The sequence below is a fragment of the Podarcis gaigeae genome, assembly GCF_964106915.1.
Source record: "Podarcis gaigeae genome assembly, chromosome: 6".
In the NCBI taxonomy this organism is placed as follows: Eukaryota; Metazoa; Chordata; class Lepidosauria; order Squamata; family Lacertidae; genus Podarcis; species Podarcis gaigeae.
The window spans coordinates 435161-453071 of record NC_139682.1 but is presented as its reverse complement, the minus strand read 5'-3'; positions in this window follow the sequence as shown (position 1 = coordinate 453071).

Below are 17911 nucleotides of genomic sequence, written 5' to 3'. Positions count from 1 at the left end.
CGAAATGCAACCATGTCGCCTCTCACTTGCTTTTTCTTTAAACTACAAAGTCCCAAACGCTGCGGCCGATCTTCACAGGGCAGCCACACCATCCCACCCTCAATCCTTCCAATTTGGCAGTAGAACAGACCCAGGCGGACGCTGGGCTCTCCTCCTCCAGCAGTGGGGCAGACTGCAGCCTCGCAGACCCTCCCAGTTTCCTTGAAACACGAGGGGCTCAGGGGGGCTGCTCTGCCTTTGGCACACCAAGGCTGGCTTCTCCCCACTTCCTTCTTGCCTGGACTCTCCCTGTGAATTCAGACCCTGTAGGTGTTTGGGTTGCCAATTCATTAATCTTCCCTAAACTGCACCCTGGAAGGCGCAGGTCCTGCTCAGAATGGTGGGAATATGCCAAGAACCTCCACGTTTCTCTGTTCAGAGCCAGGATTCTAAATTGTGTTCTGGGATGCTGATTGTGAAGGGAAATAGCCAGACTTGAAAAGGTGCGTCGTGGCCACACAAACTGCTGGGCCTCCCAGCAAATGCCCTCAGGCCCCCACCCCGCTCATGCCCCCCCTTTCACCTATAGGTTGCTGACAGAGGCCGGTCCAGATTGTTGCATCTTCTGAACAGCCCAGTTTGAGAAGGATGTGGACAAGCTGGAAGGTGTGCAAAGGAGGGTGACCAAGAGGATTCAGGGTCTGGAGAGCAAGCCTGATGAGGAACGGTTGAAGGAGCTGGGCCTGCTTAGCCTGGAGAAGACGGAGGGTGATCCGATGGCCAACTGCAAAGAGCTGAAGGGCTGCCACGTGGAAGATGGAGCAAGCTGTTTTCTCGCTGCTCCAGAGTGGGGGACCTGCAAAGAGGGAAGGAAGGGGGCAGCTGCCTCCCCCCCCCCCACCGCTGTCCAGGCCAGGGGGGCTCTCTTTGTCCAGGAGGGGGCAGCCACAGAGTCCTCCTCCCGCTGCCCTGATCAGCATCCAGCCGGTGTAAGCCGGGTAGGAAAAAAAACATTTGAGAATTGGGAGCCAGTGAAAGATTACATTTATTTGTTATAAACTGATTATTTTTCTGTTTGGCTGAGGCTGGCTGGTGCAGCTGACACCCTGAATTGTGATTTATATTCATGTTTAGTCATTTATAATGAAGAGCCGGGAACTTGCTCTCCCGGAGACGGGCGACCTGCTTTCACCTTCTTCCTGCCTCACAGGGCCAGAGGTGGCCCAGCCCAGATCCCAGTTGGCCCTGATCCTACACTCCTTCTGCCACCAGACACCTTTGGGAGTGCGGAAGGCCCACTTCTTCTCCAGATAAGTGGTCCACCTAATGGAAGGAGTAGCAAGGGGCTCAGTTGGTGCGTCCTGCTTTGCCCATCACAAAACTATGGCATCAATGAATTGTAGAATTGGAAGGGACCCCGAGGGTCATCTAGCCCAACCCCCTGCAATGCAGGAATCTCAGCTCAAGCATCCATGGCCGGGAGCCATCCAACCTCTGCTTAAAAGCCTCCAAGAAAGGGAGACCGTTCCACTGTCAGGCAGCTCTTACTGCCAGAAAGCTTTTCCTGAGGTTTAGTCGGAATCTCCTTTCCTGTCACTTGAAGCCATGGGTTCGAGTCCTTCCCTCCAGAGCAGCAGAAAACAGGCTTGTTCCACCTCCCATCTGATATTTGAAGATGGCTCTCATATCGCCTTACCTCACATTATAAATAACTTCCCAGTGAATCCTTCAACCTTTACTAGATCCTTTGATTTCTTAAAAAATGCCAGATTTCTAGTTTGATCAGAATTTAATTCTGGCCCAAGATCCCTGTGTAACGCAGACCAGACAGTTCAAGGAGGGTTTGGTGCTGCCTCTTTTACTCCACATCAGTCTCCGTGGGGTGAAATGCAATGCAAGGCAATCCAAACCTGACTAGAAGAGGTGGGCTCCCTCACACAGATGCAAAAGGCAGCTGCAGCTCCTCACCTGTAGCAGGTGAGTTTTTGGGGGGGAGGTAACTAACTGAATTCTGGTGCTGGAGGAGACTCTTGAGAGTCCCATGGACTGCAAGAAGATCCAAGCTCTCCATTCTGAAGGAAATAAGCCCTGAGTGCTCACTGGAAGGACAGATCCTGAAGCTGAGGCTCCAAGACTTTGGCCACCTGATGAGAAGAGAAGACTCCCTGGAAAAGACCCTGATGTTGGAAAAGATGGAGGGCACAAGGAGAAGGGGACGACAGAGGACGAGATGGTGGGACAGTGTTCTTGAAGCTACCAGCATGAGTTTGACCAAACTGCGGGAGGCAGTGGAAGACAGGAGGGCCTGGAGTGCTCTGATCCAGGGGGTCACGAAGAGGCGGACACGAGTAAACGACTAAACAACTACACCTGGGTGACTTGACCCAGGAGCCCCTTTACCTGATAAGTTTCTCTCTGGATGGTCTTTTCTGCCCCCACCCCATCTGAGATGCATCATTTGCTAAGCAATGGTCCTCCTGTAGATGCCGGGTTGATTTCACCAAAGTGACATCGTTACTGGCTCAGCAGCTGGACTTGGGGGGATGTTTAGGCACAGGCAATTAGAGCAGCCCAACCAGAACGTACATCTTTCTTAATTAAAGTTCATCAGAATAAAACCAACACCACATTTTGTGGCACCTTCAAGGCTGATACCGATATGGTCGTTTGAGCTTTCGGATATTGGCGTGAATTTCAAAAGTTGTGAGGAAAAGGGAAGCTCCTCACCTCTCTCCTCAATGAATCCCCACAACAAGCGCCTTGTGAGGTCGATTAGTCTGAGAGGCAGCGACTGAGCCGTGAGTGGGGACTTGAACCCTGGTCTCGCCAGGTCTTCATCTAAGGGCCCCCCCCCCCCTGCTGCCTCTTCACAGCCCTGACCTGGGACCACCTTCCTCCCTTTAAGAGAAGAGGGGAGAGGGCTTCTCTGCCGCAGGGGAGGGAATCAGGGCCATGTGCTGGTTTGAAAGAGGGGAATTGCTAATATAATCCTCAAAGGGTTTGCTTTTTCCTTTTGACTTTTAAAAAAATCTAATATCTTCATTTCCATACCTTTTTTAAGCTAATTTGTGGAAAATTAAAATGGCGAGGCCCACAAAGGCTGCATTTTAATTGAATCTTGTATCTGAGCCGTGGCGCGGAGTCTCTCTTGGCCTCCTTGATTAGCCTCCTCCATTAAATCATTTTTGCCTCGTTTAGCTGAGATACCGTCTCCTTGCGAGGCCTGGGACTTGGGGAGTGGAGGAGCAGCAGCAGGAGGAGGAAGTGCTCCATGCCAAAGCAGGTGAGGACCCACCATGGCGGCAGGAGGGACAGAGCGAGAGGTGGCTGGACCCATCCGGCCTTGTCTGGGGTCCAGGGGGCTTCAGGGGCAGCTGCCCAACACTCAGCCCTTGGCCAGGAAGACCCATCTTGGCTCAGACAGAATCATAGAATCAGGGTCAGGAGGGATCTTAGGGTCATCTAGTCCAACCCCCTGCAATGCAGAAATGGGGACTCCCCTGCCAAGCCTGGAGGGTGCAGCAGCTCCTCCAGGAAAGGGACCGTGCACGGTATCCCGAATCCAGCACAGAACCACCACTGTGGGCGATCCAGCAGAGGGGATGCCACAGGGGTCCCTGGCCCCGGTGCCATCTGCAGGGGTGTGTTTAATCATTTGACTGTCTCCAAAATGGGAATGGCTGTGTGTATTGATGAAAGGGTTTAACACTGCAGTGTTCTAAGGGACTCTGAGCTTTCACTGAGCTGATAATTAACTATCACTGTTTTCTGCTAGATCACACATGAGTGTTTAACCTTAGATTAAGGTATTGAATTGCAAATTAGCCATCTTGGAAGCATGGTGGCTGAAGTTTCTTTTTCTCAGACTCTCAGAGAGTAAGGCTGTAACTAAAGCTCCCCAGGATCACCCAGACCCAGGCTGGAATTCAGGCTGTGGTCAGAGACAGACCTCTGCTTCTTGGTCTGTTGGAATTATTTCATATTTTGTAAGATGCTGAGCCTGTGTCTTGGAGGGGTACATGTCTCGGGGAAGTGTTCCGATGTATCATTTGATGTTTTTTGTTTTGTTTTGAAGAAAGTTCTGCAAGTGACGTTGCTGAATAATATCTCATGGGTCTGGACAATGCTTCATGTCCAAAAGGAGTCAGGTTTTAGACATCCAGCACAATATTTGTATCTGCATTAAGGGATATGCAAAGTGGGGGGGGGCAGTGGAGGGATGGGCACCACCCGCCTCCTCCTGGTTCTGCAGTTTGCTGATTCCGGAGCCTGGGAGGGAAAGGAAACCTGGAGGAGGAGGAAAGATTAGCAGGCAGCAGCTGGTTTAATCAAGCAAATGCCAGGAAAAAGAATCCCTGAACATGAGAAAGAGAGGGAGAGAATTGGAAGGGAAGGATGAAGCCCAGCGGACCCCCAGCAAGTGATGGAAGGCAGGAAGAGCTCCTTGTCAGCTGTGGGGATGGAGGGAAGGAGTTGGAGAGAGAAGTGAGAAGTGCCTGGTGATCTCCGCAGAGCGATCCAGGCAGTTTGAGATTCTGCCAGCCAGAGCGGGGAGGGCGGGGGGGGGAGCCTGGCACTCACAGAGCCCTGGCAGTGCAGACTTGGAAGGGACCCCGGATGCATCCAGTAGCTTCCTCTGTCATCCTGGGCGTGCAAATTCCTGTCCTGCCGCCCGATTTGTCATTTAATCAAAGTGTCTCCTGGCACACCCTCTCTGATCTAGTCGCAGCAAAGCACCTCTCGTGTATTAAGAGCTATTATTTATTTCGCTTTGATTCAGGCCACCTTCCTGAGTGCTTCTCTAGCCAAGGCCACTCACACCATCAAAATGCAATACGACGTCTGCAATGCAAGGGGCTAATACAGCCGTCATGGAATTCTGCAACTCCCTGAGTTCTGCAATCCCCCCCCCAGCCAAAAACACTCAGGGAGGGCGCAGGGGAGGGCCAGGGAGGGGGGTGTCCAGGAGAGAGTCCCAAGGGCCAGGGAGGGAGGCCTGGAGACCCCTGAACCTGAGGTGCCCAGGTAGGGAGAGTCCTGCTTCCGGGTTTCCCTTGGGGGGCACCTGGTCGAGAGATGATGATGCCAGGCGATGCCAGACTCGAGGGGCACCCTTTGGCCTGATCCAGGCAGCCTCTTGCATTGTTAGGTGAACTTGATCTCCCTCCCTCTCTCTTTGTGGATTTGTAGCTCACCCTCGCAGGGAGGTTCACCCTTCAATGCGCCCTGATCGATGCTCAGGAGGATCCCAACTGTGGGGCTGCCGAGATTGGAGACACAGCCGGGGGGAGAAAGGGGCAGCAGGGCCTTGGGAGCAACTTGCTGCTGTTTCTGAAGCTGGCAGGGAGAATATTCTGGGCCAGACGCAAGAGGCCCAGTTTAAGGACATGCCCATCCATGCGTCTCCCCCAAAGGCACCACACATCTTCCAGAGCGACTCTGAGCATCGCTGAGGAGTTTGTGGCCCCTCTGGTGAAGAGGCAGCGTTTGCCCTGGGCTCCATCCTCCAAAGCTCTCTGGGCTCAGAGCCCCCACCCCACCCTTGAGCTAGAAGCCCCCACTCAGGTCTACCAGAGATGGCACAGTGTGGGGAAATGGGGAAGGGGGCAGCGACCAGAGTCCTGAGCCCCGGCCAGCTGGGATGCACACATGGCCCTTGGAGGCTTCGGAGCCCCAGAGCTGCAAAGCAGATGGATGGTGAAGTCCTTTTCACCCTGTTAGATTACCAAGGATTAACCTTGATCTGAGTAATAGATATTCTAAATGGAAGTCCTGCTCAGGAGGATTTCCGCCATATGTTCCTGGAGAAGGGTTGGAGAAGGTGAGGGTGCCGGAGGGAGGGAGCTGCTGGTGGGACTCTGAAGAGCTCAGCTTCACAGAATCATAGAATGGGAAAGTTGGAAGGGACCCCCAGGGTCATCTAGTCCAACCCCCTGAAATCCAGGAATCTCAGTTCAAGCATCCCTGACAGACGGCCACCCAACCTCTGCTTAAACCCCCCCCCCCAGGAAGGAGAGTCCACCACCTCCCCAGGGAGACCCCTCCACTGCCAAAAACCTCTTACTCTCAATAAGTTCTTCCTGATGTCTCACTGGAATCTCCTTTCCTGACACTTGAATCCATTGTTTGGGGTCCTGCCTGAAACCCTCCAGCCTCTTCTCCCTCCCCTGCTGGACCCATTGGCTGGTTCAGAGCCCACAAGCCACTTGCTCAGTCGGGGGTTTCTGGCTTGCAGCCTTTTCCTTGCTCCTCCTCCTGGCATTTGGGAATCCTTCAAGCAGAGAGGCTTAATGGGAGGGACTCATCCTGCTGTCAGTCACAGGCACTCATCCTGCCGGCAGAACAGCGCTATAAATGAGCTGTCTTGCAGAAGGACTGACAGATGACTATCAAGCGCTAAACAGTAGGAAGACCCGCACAAGGAAGTCTGTTTGCAGCCATGATGCTCTAAGAGACACCCCCAGCTGCTCCTGGGCTCTTGTGAGCTCCACCCACCCACCAGTACCAAGATAATTGAATTCTCTCTCTCTCTCTTTCTCTCTCTCCCCCCCCCCTCACACACATGGCCAGTTCAATATATTTTGCTGCCAGTGTTGGCTTTCTAAGAATTAATGGACGAGGAGAGGGCGATGGATGCCCCAATAGCCCCTGTGAGAACAGGATGCTGAACTAGATGCTCCCCTTTGGCTTGACCCAGCAGGGCTCCTCTGATGTTCCCATGCCCCCCCCCCCACTCCCCATGCAGAACCCGGCTGGACTGGGCCCCAGCATCAGGCAGGGAAAGAGCAGCAGTGGGGAAGCAGCAGCCAGTGGCAGCGGGACACCTGCAGGTCTCTAGCAAAGGGCCTTCTCAGGGTTTGCTGGAATCATACACTCCTAGAATGGTAGAATTGGAAGGGACCCCAAGTGTCATCTAGTCCAACCCCGCTGTAATTCAGGAAGAGGAGCATCCCTCGTGGATGATGCCAGAAGCAAGCAAGGAGGACCCCAGGGTCAAGCAGAAGCCACCAAGGATCCACAGGCTCAGGAGAAGAGGACGTCTCCTCATGTCTCAACAACAACAGCCCAAATATCCACAACGCACCACAGAGGTTGTGCTGCCCCAGAATTGGAGCTGCCAGCAGGGGACTTGCAGAGGAGACACTCCTGGGTAAGGATGAGCCGTGAGGAGCAGAGGCTTGGAAGCCAAGGCAGATGCTGGCCCACAAACACCAACTCAGAAGCAGGTCCCGTTGACTTCAGTGAGTGGGTGCTGTAGGACTGCAGCCTCAGAATCCGAGAAGCTGTCTCCCTGAATCATAGAACCTTGGTATTGTAGAATGGTAGAGTTGGAAGGGACCCTGAGGGTCATCCAGTCCAACCTCCTGCAATGCAGGAATCTCAGCTCAGGCATCCCTGACAGACGGCCATCTGCTTAAAAGCCTCCAAGGAAGGAGAGCCCAACACCTTCCACCCCATGGTCAAACAGCTCTTACGGATGGAAAGTTCTTCCTGATGTTTAGCTAGAATCTCCTTTCTTGTAACTTGAATCCATTGGTTCAAGTCCTAACCCCAGAGCAGGAGAAAACAAGCTTGCTCCATGCGACATCTTGAAGATGGCTCTCATATCTCCTCTCAGTCTCCTCTTTTCCAGACTAAACATACCCAGCTCCTTCAACCGTTCCTTGGTTTCCAGGCCCTTGATCATCTTGGTTGCCCTCCTCTGCACACCTTCCAGCTTGTCAACATCCTTCTCAAACTGTGGTGCCCAGAACTGGACACTGGACTCCAGGTGTGGTCTGTCCAAGGCAGAATAGAGCAGGACTATGACTGCCCTTGATCTGGAAACTAGACTTCTGTGATGCAGCCCAGAATTTTGTTAGCTTTTTTTTTGCTGCTGCATCACACTGTGGAGTCATGTTCAGCTTGTGGTCCACTAAGAATAACTGGAGTTGGGGAGATGGTCCTTGCCACACATGGAACCCAGATGCAACTCCTGCTGGGGGTGCAATGAAGGCCCCCCCCTTGTTGGCCCCTGAGGCTTTTCCGCCCCACAGATGCAGACAGAAGCACTGCAGGGCAGCCGGATGAAAAAGCAAAGCAGCCCTTGGGTGATAAAGGAAGGGACAGCAGCAGCAGCAGAGCTTAGACTAGGTGTGTCAGATCATTGGCGCCATTGAGCAGGGGACCAAGAGGGCTGCTGCTGCCAAGCCAGCAAACTCTGCCTGCGCAGGAAGCTTTCAGAATCCTACCCTGTGAAGGCAGCACATGACAAGGTGCGGGGGGAGTGAAGTCACCCCGAGACCCTTCTTGTCTGCCTGGGGAGCAGCGTGAACTGCCAGGCCAGTGGCTCTCTGCGCAGGGCAGCTCTCCGCCTGCTTCCAGAGCCCCCCTCACACCTGAACAGGGGGCTGAGTCCTTGGCAGGAGCCGGTGACCTTGGACTACAAAGAGAGCCTGAGCAAAGAGGAGCCGTGCTGCTCACTCTGCAATCATCCCCCACTGCTAATTGCACTGCGAGGTTTTGCTCCACAGAGGGAATCGCGCAAAAGTGGCTCCCGGAATGGAAAATATCCCTGGAACTTGCAGGAGGTTCTGTAGGGGAATTCAGGAGGTAGCTTCCTGCAAAATCTTAGAGAAGAGACAGGGACAGAAATGCGCTGGCAGCCCCAAGTCCCAAAGCAGAGGCTGGCGCCCTCTTTTCAGAGACACCAAAAGCCAAACTGAGAAGATCAGAAGAGCCTCTTGGGTCAGGTCCATGGCCCACCCAGCCCAGCCTCTTCTTCTCACAAGCAGGATTCCCAGCAAGTGGCCTTCAGAAGCATTGCTGCCTCTGACCGTGGAGGCAGAGGGCAACCGTCCTGGCTAGAAGCCATGGTCAGCCACCAGCTGCTCCTCCATGCATTTTCCCAGTCCTCTTTAAAAACCAGGGAAACAGGCTGCCGGCTTCCTTCCCAGTCCCCCCCCCCCACTGCTCCCAGGCACCCCTTCTTCTTGAGGTGTGGCGCCCAATGCCAGTCTCATCTAAACAAGGTCCAAGGCATAAGCGTTTCCTCCCACACCAGGAGCGAGCAGAACTGGGAGATCTGGAATGTCCTGGGAGATCTCTGGCCACACGAAGGGCTTCGGACTCCCAGCTGTTGGAGCAACAGAGAAAGCTTCCTGCCCCATACTCTGAATGGGGTTGCTGGAAAAGAATGCCTTTGGAGGAAACCAGGAGTGGGTTTTCCTGAGAAAAGGCATGTGAGGGTGATAACAAATGCTTGGCTTGAGCATATGCTCTGAGAGCAGCACCTTCCTTAATTCTTTGCCTTCTGCCTGTCTGGCTAAGCCAATATTTCCCACCTGGTTCAGGCAGATGGACTTGGTTGGCTTCCAGATTTCACAAGCCTCAAATCTGCCCATCTCTCTGCAGCTGCTGATCACGCATCTAGCAGGATCACAGGTTAGAGGGGCTCAGCGGAATCCCTGATCTGGACTGCAGGAAGCATTGAATTCTCTCTGCCAGAGGCCCAGGCCCCTTGGTCTGCAGAAGTGCAACTACCCCTAGCAGAGGGACGGTGACATTCCAGTGGCAGACCCCGAAACAGCTGAGGATTTTGGAAAGGGATGATCCGGGCATTAAGGTTGCGTGAGTGGGAAATCAACTCGCCTGCTCGTTCCCACCGGGAAACTGTGCCCCCCATGCAACACCACTGGGAAGGCCTTTTGGTCCCAATGGGAGAGTTTGGAGCTGGGGTGGACATATTGTACCCTAAAGGGGTAGTGCCCACTGGGGTTGGGCACTGGGGGCAGCTGGTTGTGACCATTAAGCAGGGGTGCCCAAACTTTTTAAAAAGAGGGCCAGATTTGACCAAAGTTGTTGAGCTTTTTCTAGGATTGAAGTTTTGCTTTTTTGACAATTTGACCCCAAATTTGTTGAGGGTTTTTTTTAGGATTTGACCCCAGTAAATTAACTGCCACAGGGTTAGGCCCCCGAAATGGACTTTGGACATGCCTGCCACAAAGCTATGCCATGATTTGAAGACAGCTGGACACTGTTTTTTTTTTTTTTTAATATATTTTATTAAGGGTTTTCTTGTTTTACAGTGTAAGTGTAATGCCTCGTGTATTTTTTTTTCCCCCGTGTAACATTTTTACAACTGTTGCAGGAAGGCACCCCAGGAGGTGAGCCTCTGGAGCTCAGTGCAGCTGTGTGAGCTCCTGGAACTTAGAGCTCGATGAAAACCCCAAGCAGGCTACTTACTGCAGGAGTGTCTGCACTTGGGACTGAGAACAGATTTGCAAAGAGAGTCATCCTGCAAGCTCAACAATGGTTTTGAAATGCTGTGTTGTGTTTCCTTTGCTTGCATGCTGGTGGAGAGAAACTGTTTTGAGGGTTTTTAAAGAATTGCTCAGCTAATCCTTGTGTGTGTTTGAAAGCTGTTTGGAAATGCAGAATTGCGGGAGGAGGAGGGAGGCCTCCAGAGACCCTGCTGGGATGGAACCTTGCTTGAAAGGGATGGTGTCCGTGTCGGGTTTGCTACTGTGTGCAGTTTTTTATGATGTGAATTCAAATGCCTTTTTGTTATTTTGCACACCTGAGACAGATGTGCGCTTTTTGAGGGGGTAGAATGTTGTCTCTTGTGGGTGCCAGAATCAAGACACCCATAATTTTTGGAACTTAACCATTGTTTGAAGTCTTCACCTTAGCAGTGCAAAAAGGCAACTTCCTGGCCTGGAATTGCTGGGGGGGGGGGGAAGAGCCCTCCTGTAGTACAAAGGAAGGTTACCTTGGCTGGCCAGCTAAGTACAGAGCCATTAGCAGACAATCGAGAGCCATTAAGGGCCATTGAGAATGCAAAGAACTTTCCTTCCCCCCATGGCTCATGCCAGGTAACTGGACCCGAGGTCACACAGGAATAATGCTGTCCTTTTGAGCAGAGGTTTTTTGGGAAAGGAGGGGCCCTGAGGTTGGAGCCATCTTGGCTGCTGGCTGGAGAGGCTGCCAGCCAGAGCACAGCCGGCTGCTGTGAAAGGAATTTTGAGGTCTTAGATATATGTTAAGTGTTCCTACGTGTACCAACCAAGCACGTACATAGATCAGCACAGGAAGACCGACCTGGAACCATTTTGATTCCCAAACTGACCGAATGTTTTCTCTGCAAGGTCAAAGGAAAAGCCTCCCCATTGTCTTTTCCTTCACAAATCCTGTCTTAAGGGCACATTTAAGATATGAATAGGGTGTCAGCCTGTGACCTGGCTCAGGAACTAAGTATTTGTCACTACAAAAGACTGGCCAGGCTCCCCACAGTATCTAATCAAGTGACCATTAACAGGTCTGCCAGAAAGGAGATAAACAACGCACTCAGATTTCTGCTGTAGACCACCCTTTCTGTGAAGGTATGATGTTTCTGGGGGTGGTCTTGGACTCCAGGGCAGGCAATTTAAAATGTCTATATAAGGGCTGGCACACCTTTGTTCTGGGTTCCTCCTCCCTCCTGCGTGTGGTGAGTGAGCACCCTGTTGCAACTGATCAATAAAGATCAGGCTTACTAGCTGCTTTGCTTCTCAATATTCTCTGGTTGGCCTGTTATTTTCTCCTACCAATAGGGAACCTATGTAAGGACTCTTTATGGGCTCTTGGATACCCCATAAGGGAAAAAAGGGTAATTTTTGTTTACAACAGGTGGCAACCACAAAGGGGCATTTGGCTACCCGGATTCTGGGAGCGAGGAAGGACTGGTGATCCAGCGCGCACCAGGCAGTTTGCCAGGAGGAATAACCAGTCCTCCAACAATCCCAGGGTCTGGAAATAACTGGAGGTCCAGCGGGGTTAACCAGAGGAAGCAAAGCTTGATCAGGCTGGCCTTATACAACCAGTCAAGAGATCCCGGGATCACCGGGCCAGAGCATGCGGAAGTGAGTATAAGTAGGAAACACGGGTAGTGGGTTGGGTTCTCTAAACCACAGCAACCAAAATTCTTTAACTCTTCCTTTCCTTTCTTCAAATCTAAACTTTCTCCCTCCCTTTTCCATCACCTAATTTTCACCACAGACCCAAATTCATCGGAGCTGCCCAGAGGAGGGTCTTGTGTGTCTCTTGCCCTTTAATTCTATATGCCAACCTAATTACAACACTGCCCTGGACCCAAGCTGGCTGCAGCTCTGAGAGAAGCCAGGACCGGCGTTCTGGAGATTCCTCTCCATCCTAGGCTCAGGTTGTCGAGATGTGAATGACCCATAGATCTTAATGTCACTGCAGTCTCTGTCCTGCCTCACTCTCCCCAGTCCTGGGTAAGCACTGGGGCCCCTGGCAACTTGCTGAGAGTGTGCCCAACCTCTGTAACACTGGCACTAGGGGCAATTAGACAAATGTTACAAGATAACAAAGTAACAGAGTGCAAGGAAGCCAAGGGGTGCAGTCCTCCATGCATTCAGTAAACTTCCCTTTCTCTGGTCCCAGAGCAGTGCAGGATATACGTATAAGCTAAACAAGCTCTAGCTTAGGGCCCCACTCTCTTGGGCCCCCCAAAATAATTTAAAGGGGAAAAACTGGATGTACATTTCCAAAATATAAGATAAAAACAAATAAAATGCCTTTAGCTCCTATTAGTTCCATAAATTACCATATATTGTAGCATATATTCAACACAAAAAACAGCGATAATTTGTTGTTGACAAAGGACAGCTGGACATATAAAGGGCCCCATTACCTTCAGGAGCTGAGGGCCTCATCAAACCTCAATCCAGCCCTGTTCCAGAGGCAGAGCCTAAGCTGTTCATCTCTGCATCAAGAAGAAATTTCTGTCCATAAGAGCTGTTTAGTGAAGCTGCGGACTCTCCTTCCTTGGAGGTTTCTAAGCAGAGGTTGGATGGTCATCTGTCAGGGATGCTTGAGCTGAGATTCCTGCATTGCAGGGGGCTGGACTAGAGAACCCCTGGGGTCCCCTGCAACTCAACAGTTCTTTGATTCTATGCAGTCTCAGCTCCTGGCTGTTACTAGCCATCTCCAACAAGCACACACAGAGGCTCCTCAGGTTTCAGCTTCCTGCTGTGACCACTAGGCAGCTCTGCTTCCAGAGTTGAGTCATCAGAGAGCTCAATCGAATGGAAAGAAATGTAAGCCTTCCTTGACTCTTTTGCCAGAGTCGAACCTTTTTGCCGAAGGTAAAGTTTCACTACAGCATTTTCAATGCAGTGCATTCAAACACAGCATGCTATGTGCATTAAACCTATAACTTTAACGTTACGCCCCTGCCATTGACATCTGCTGCTTAGGGTTATGATGATGATTATCACTGCATTTATGAATCACTTCTCATAAAGGAGAAGCTAATGGAGGCTACTAGCCACAGCGACTCTGCTCTGCCCTGCCTCCACAGTTAAAAGAGCAATGCTTCTGAATCCCAGTTGCTGGAAACGGCAGGAGGGGAGAGTCGCTCGTGGGCTCAGGTTCTGCTTGTGGGTTTCCCTTTGAGGCACCAGTTTGGCCCCTCTGAGAACAGGAGGCTGCACCAGAGAGGCCGTGGTCCTGATCCACCCGCAGGGTCTATTGTGATAAGAGAACCCCCATGCTCAGGGATAGTCTACCTCTGAATGCCAGATAATGGGGAGCAACAACTGGAGAGGGTCCTTGAGCTTGAAACAGGCTTGCTGGTTTCCCACAGGCTAATGGGAGAACTTTTTGTGGGCCGTTGGCCTGATCCTGCAGGCTGTTGTTATGTTCCCATGAGTCACCCTGAAGTGATTTACGGTAGAATAGCAGATTCAGATACAGATACATATATAAACATAGTTAGAACAATCACATATATATGTATATATAAGCAAGGTGAGGAAACAGTTATAAAAATTGTTTGAAATAGCAGCACACGCATAAAATCAATTCAAATCCAAGGCAGGCAACTAAAGATAAATATTTCAGAAGGGTTGCAGAAAGAGGCAAGTTTGAATGGGTTTCCCAAGAGTCTGGATGGTCTGTGTGCCGTCATTTTCCTAGCCAGGAAAGGCCACTTGCAAGAAAACCGCAGGTCTGAGTTGCCAAGGAGGAGCTATCCAAGGAGCAGGGAGTCTCCGTGATATTTGCTGCACAAGAATAGATTCTCCCTCTCCAGCCATTTTTTCATTTTACTGAACCGGAGGAGTTAATTCCTGGCTGCCCTAAGCTGGCATTTAAAATTCTTCAGTTAGTGCAAGCAAAGAAGGAAGACTTTTTGACCTGCAGAAAGATCAAACTCCTAAGACGATGCTACTGAATCATGACAAGGCCGTTTTTTATCACTTAGAAACATAAAATTGTAGAGCTGGAAGGGCCCCCAAGGGTCATCTAGTCCAACCCCCTGCAATGCAGGAATCAGAGTTAAAGAATCCATGACTGATGGCCACCCAAGCTCTGCTTAAAGACCCGCAAGGAAGAAGAGGCCGCCATCTCCCGAGGGAGCCTGCAGGGCACAAGACATTTCCCTGCTTTCACCAACTTCCACCACCAAATTAACTTGGGGGTCGGGGCCTCTTTGATATAGAAAATGTCAGTAGGGCCCCCACCCCAAATGCTTGCAGGTGCTTTATAAAGCCCCGCCCCCAAGAAGTTCCAAATCTTTTTGTAACATCCTGAGCACAGAAGCAGATCTGAAACCTCTGGTTTTGGAGGGACCTGTGGAGAATTGTCTTCGTTAGAAAGCATGGTTTTAAAGTTCAAGCCACCCTTTCAGCAATATTACATTTTTAATATTGCTCTACCCTGGCTGCCCTGGTATTTTATGAGAGGGTGGCATATAAACAAACAAGGAAACAAACAAACAAACAGGTTGCCGACGCCCCTGGCCAGGGAAAGAGGAGGGAGAGAGAGGAGGGGTTTGTCTCCCCGCAAGTCCTCCTCTTTGGATCCCAGGGGAATCAAAGAGTCCACTGAAGATTGCTCTTGGGGGGGGGATTAGGAGGGGAGAAGAGAAACCTGCATAACATTTGCTGATGTCACAGAAAGGCAGAATCGGCACTCAGACATCAAGGAAGAAGGGGGGAAGATTACCAAGCACTTCTAGACACTTCACTCTGAGGAGAAGAAAGGACAGGATTTGGAAAGGCATTTGCTGCAAGAACCGGCTCCTCAATATTGCGGGAGAAGGGCCTGTGCGCATGAGGAGGGCTCTCCAGAGAAACCACCGCTTGGCTGTGTTTACTGCCTCTGATGCTGGAGGAAGCAGCGGCCCCCAGAACACGCACAGAAGGACCTGGATGGCTCACACATAATCTGGCCTCAAGGTGAGGCAAAGCGAAGCCGATTGCCAGAGGGCAAACAAAAGGAGGATTTTGCCATGCAACATCTGATCTGTTTACGCAATCCTCTGCCTGCACATAGAGAAAGCAATGGCCAGCAGCTTTGACGGCTTTTTAAATAGGTTAGACGCATGCAGAAAGGAGGAAGGAAGAGTCCCAGTGACTATTCACCAGGATAGCGAAACACATTCTGCCCTCCTTCCTTGCAGTCTTTTAGAGACTAAGGTGCCTCTGAGGATCAGGGATTCAGCCACACTTCCTCTTCGGCTGTGTCTAGAAAACATGAGTCTTGCTTGTCCCCTTCTTCCTAACCCTAACCCTAGGCATGCGTCCAAGCGGTTTCGCCTTTGCCACCCCTCCAGCTTTCCTGCAGAAAGCTCACTCTTCAGTGCTCAATTGGAAATGCCCTTGGATGGTTCGGTGAAAAGTTTTGGTCACTGCACCTTAAAAAGGAGACATTGTAATCATATTAATGTAGAGCTGAAAGGGACCCCACGAGTCATCTAGTCCAGCCCCCTGCAATGCAGAGATCTCAGCTAAAGAATCACTGGCAAGTGGTCATCCAACTTCTGCTTTAAAATTTCCAATGCAGGAGAGTCCACTGCCTTCTGAGGGAGTCTGTCCAGCTGCTGAATGGATCCCACCCTCAGAAAGTTCTTCCTAATGTTTAGTCAGAATTTCATTTCTTGTACCATTTGAATCTGCTGCTTTGGGTCCTTCCCTCTGGAGCAGCAGGAAACAACCCTCTTCCATTGTCCATGAGGCGGCCCTTCAGATCTTCCAATGGCTCTCAGGTCACCTCTCATCTTTTTCTCTCCAAGCTAAACATACCCAACTCCTTCAAATGACTGAACCCAAAGAGTGCTCACTAATAGTTCCTCATCATACTAGAAAAAAGTGACAAGTGGGGTACCGCAGAGTTCCATCCTGAACAATGGGTTCAATAAATAAAAAATAGTCTAGTAGCACCTCAAAGGTAAAGGGACCCCTGACCGTTAGGTCCAGTCATGAATGACTCTGGGGTCGGCCAAGGGAGCCGATGTTTGTCCGCAGACAGCTTCCAGGTCATGTGGCCAGCATGTGGTGAACCAGAGCAACGTACAGAAATGCCATTTACGTTCCCGCTGGAGTATTTATCTACTTGCACTTTGATGTGCTTTCGAACTGCTAGGTTGGCAGGAGCAGGGACTGAGCAACGGGAGCTCACCCCGTCGTGGGGATTCTGATCAGCAAGCCCTAGGCTCTGTGGTTTAGACCACAGTGCCGCCCATGCTGACCTTAGAGACCAACTAAGTTTGTTCTGGGTATAAGCTTTCATGCACACTTCTTCAGATACCTGGGTTCAATGTCTTTAAAAAATAAATGGAATGAAGCAATTGAGGGGACCCTGATCCAATCTGCAGGTGACACCAATTGGGGAGGGGGAGCTAATGCAGAGGAAGACAGAATCAGAATTCAAAATGACTTTAACAGATTGGAGAACTGGGCGCAAGCTAACAAAATGAATTTCAATAGGGACAATTGTAAGGTTCTGCACTTAGGCAGGAAGAACCAGATGTGCAAATATAGGCAGGGGGACACCTGGCTTACTAGCAGTACATGTGAAAAGGATCTTGGGATCTTGGTAGACCACAAGCTGAACATGAGTCAACAGTGTGCTGCAGCAGCAAAAAAAAGCTAATGCTATTCTAGGCTGCACCAACAGAAGTCTAGTGTCCAGATCAAGGGAAGAAGTCATTGTCCCGCTCTAGTCTGCCTTGGTCAGACCACACCTGGAATCCTGTGTCCAATTCTGGGAGCTAAAATTCAAGGAGGACATTGACAAACTGGAAGGTGTGCAGAGGAGGACGACCAAGAAGATCAAGGTCTGGAAACGCATTCTTTGATACTATGATTCTGTGGCTGAAGGCCTGCATCTTTAAGCCTCTCCTTAATCTGCTCTGGGCTCCTTTGCAAGAAGCATTTGAGAGTCTTACAGATGTCCAGAGGGAAGGGAAAGATTAAAGCTGGCAGCCCTGAACATTGGTCTGTTAGCAAACCTGGTCGCTTAGTCATGGGAAGAGGAGAGCTACAGCTCAGGTGCAGCCATGTGAGTCCCACATCACCTGGGTGGGGAGGGAGGGATGTGTCCCCCTTTGCAGAGGACTCTCCCGTCTGAATGGCTGTCCTACCCAGTCTTAAGTGTGGTTAAAAGAAAGAAGAACCAGGAGAAGTTATGGATGGGGGGGGGTTGGGGGGGGAAGCCTGCCTGGCTCTTTCCCCTGCACAGGCTCCTGCTGGTCTCTTGTTCTTTGGAGTTAATGTGTCCTCTTGTCCCAGTGGCTTAATATGGATTACAGCATTTATAGCAGAACGCTGTCCTCTCCCTCGTGAGGTGAGGAAGAGGATTTGGACATCTATGCTACACTTTAGCAGCCAACTCCCAATTTATGGGCGATGTCGGTTTTAGGAGGTTTGCTATATTTTTTTGCCATATTATCTTTTGGCAACAAAGGAGACCGCAGGGCATGCAGTTTTACAGATAGAAGAAAAGTCAATTAAAAAAAATTATTTATTGCTTTCCACACAGAGACAAATGTCCCAAACACAACTCTGCATGAAACAAGGACAAAAGACAGAGCAGAAACATGCTCATTCAGGAATATTTACGAAAGGACTCTCCTTCCTTGGAGGTTTTTAAGCCGAGGCTGGGTGGC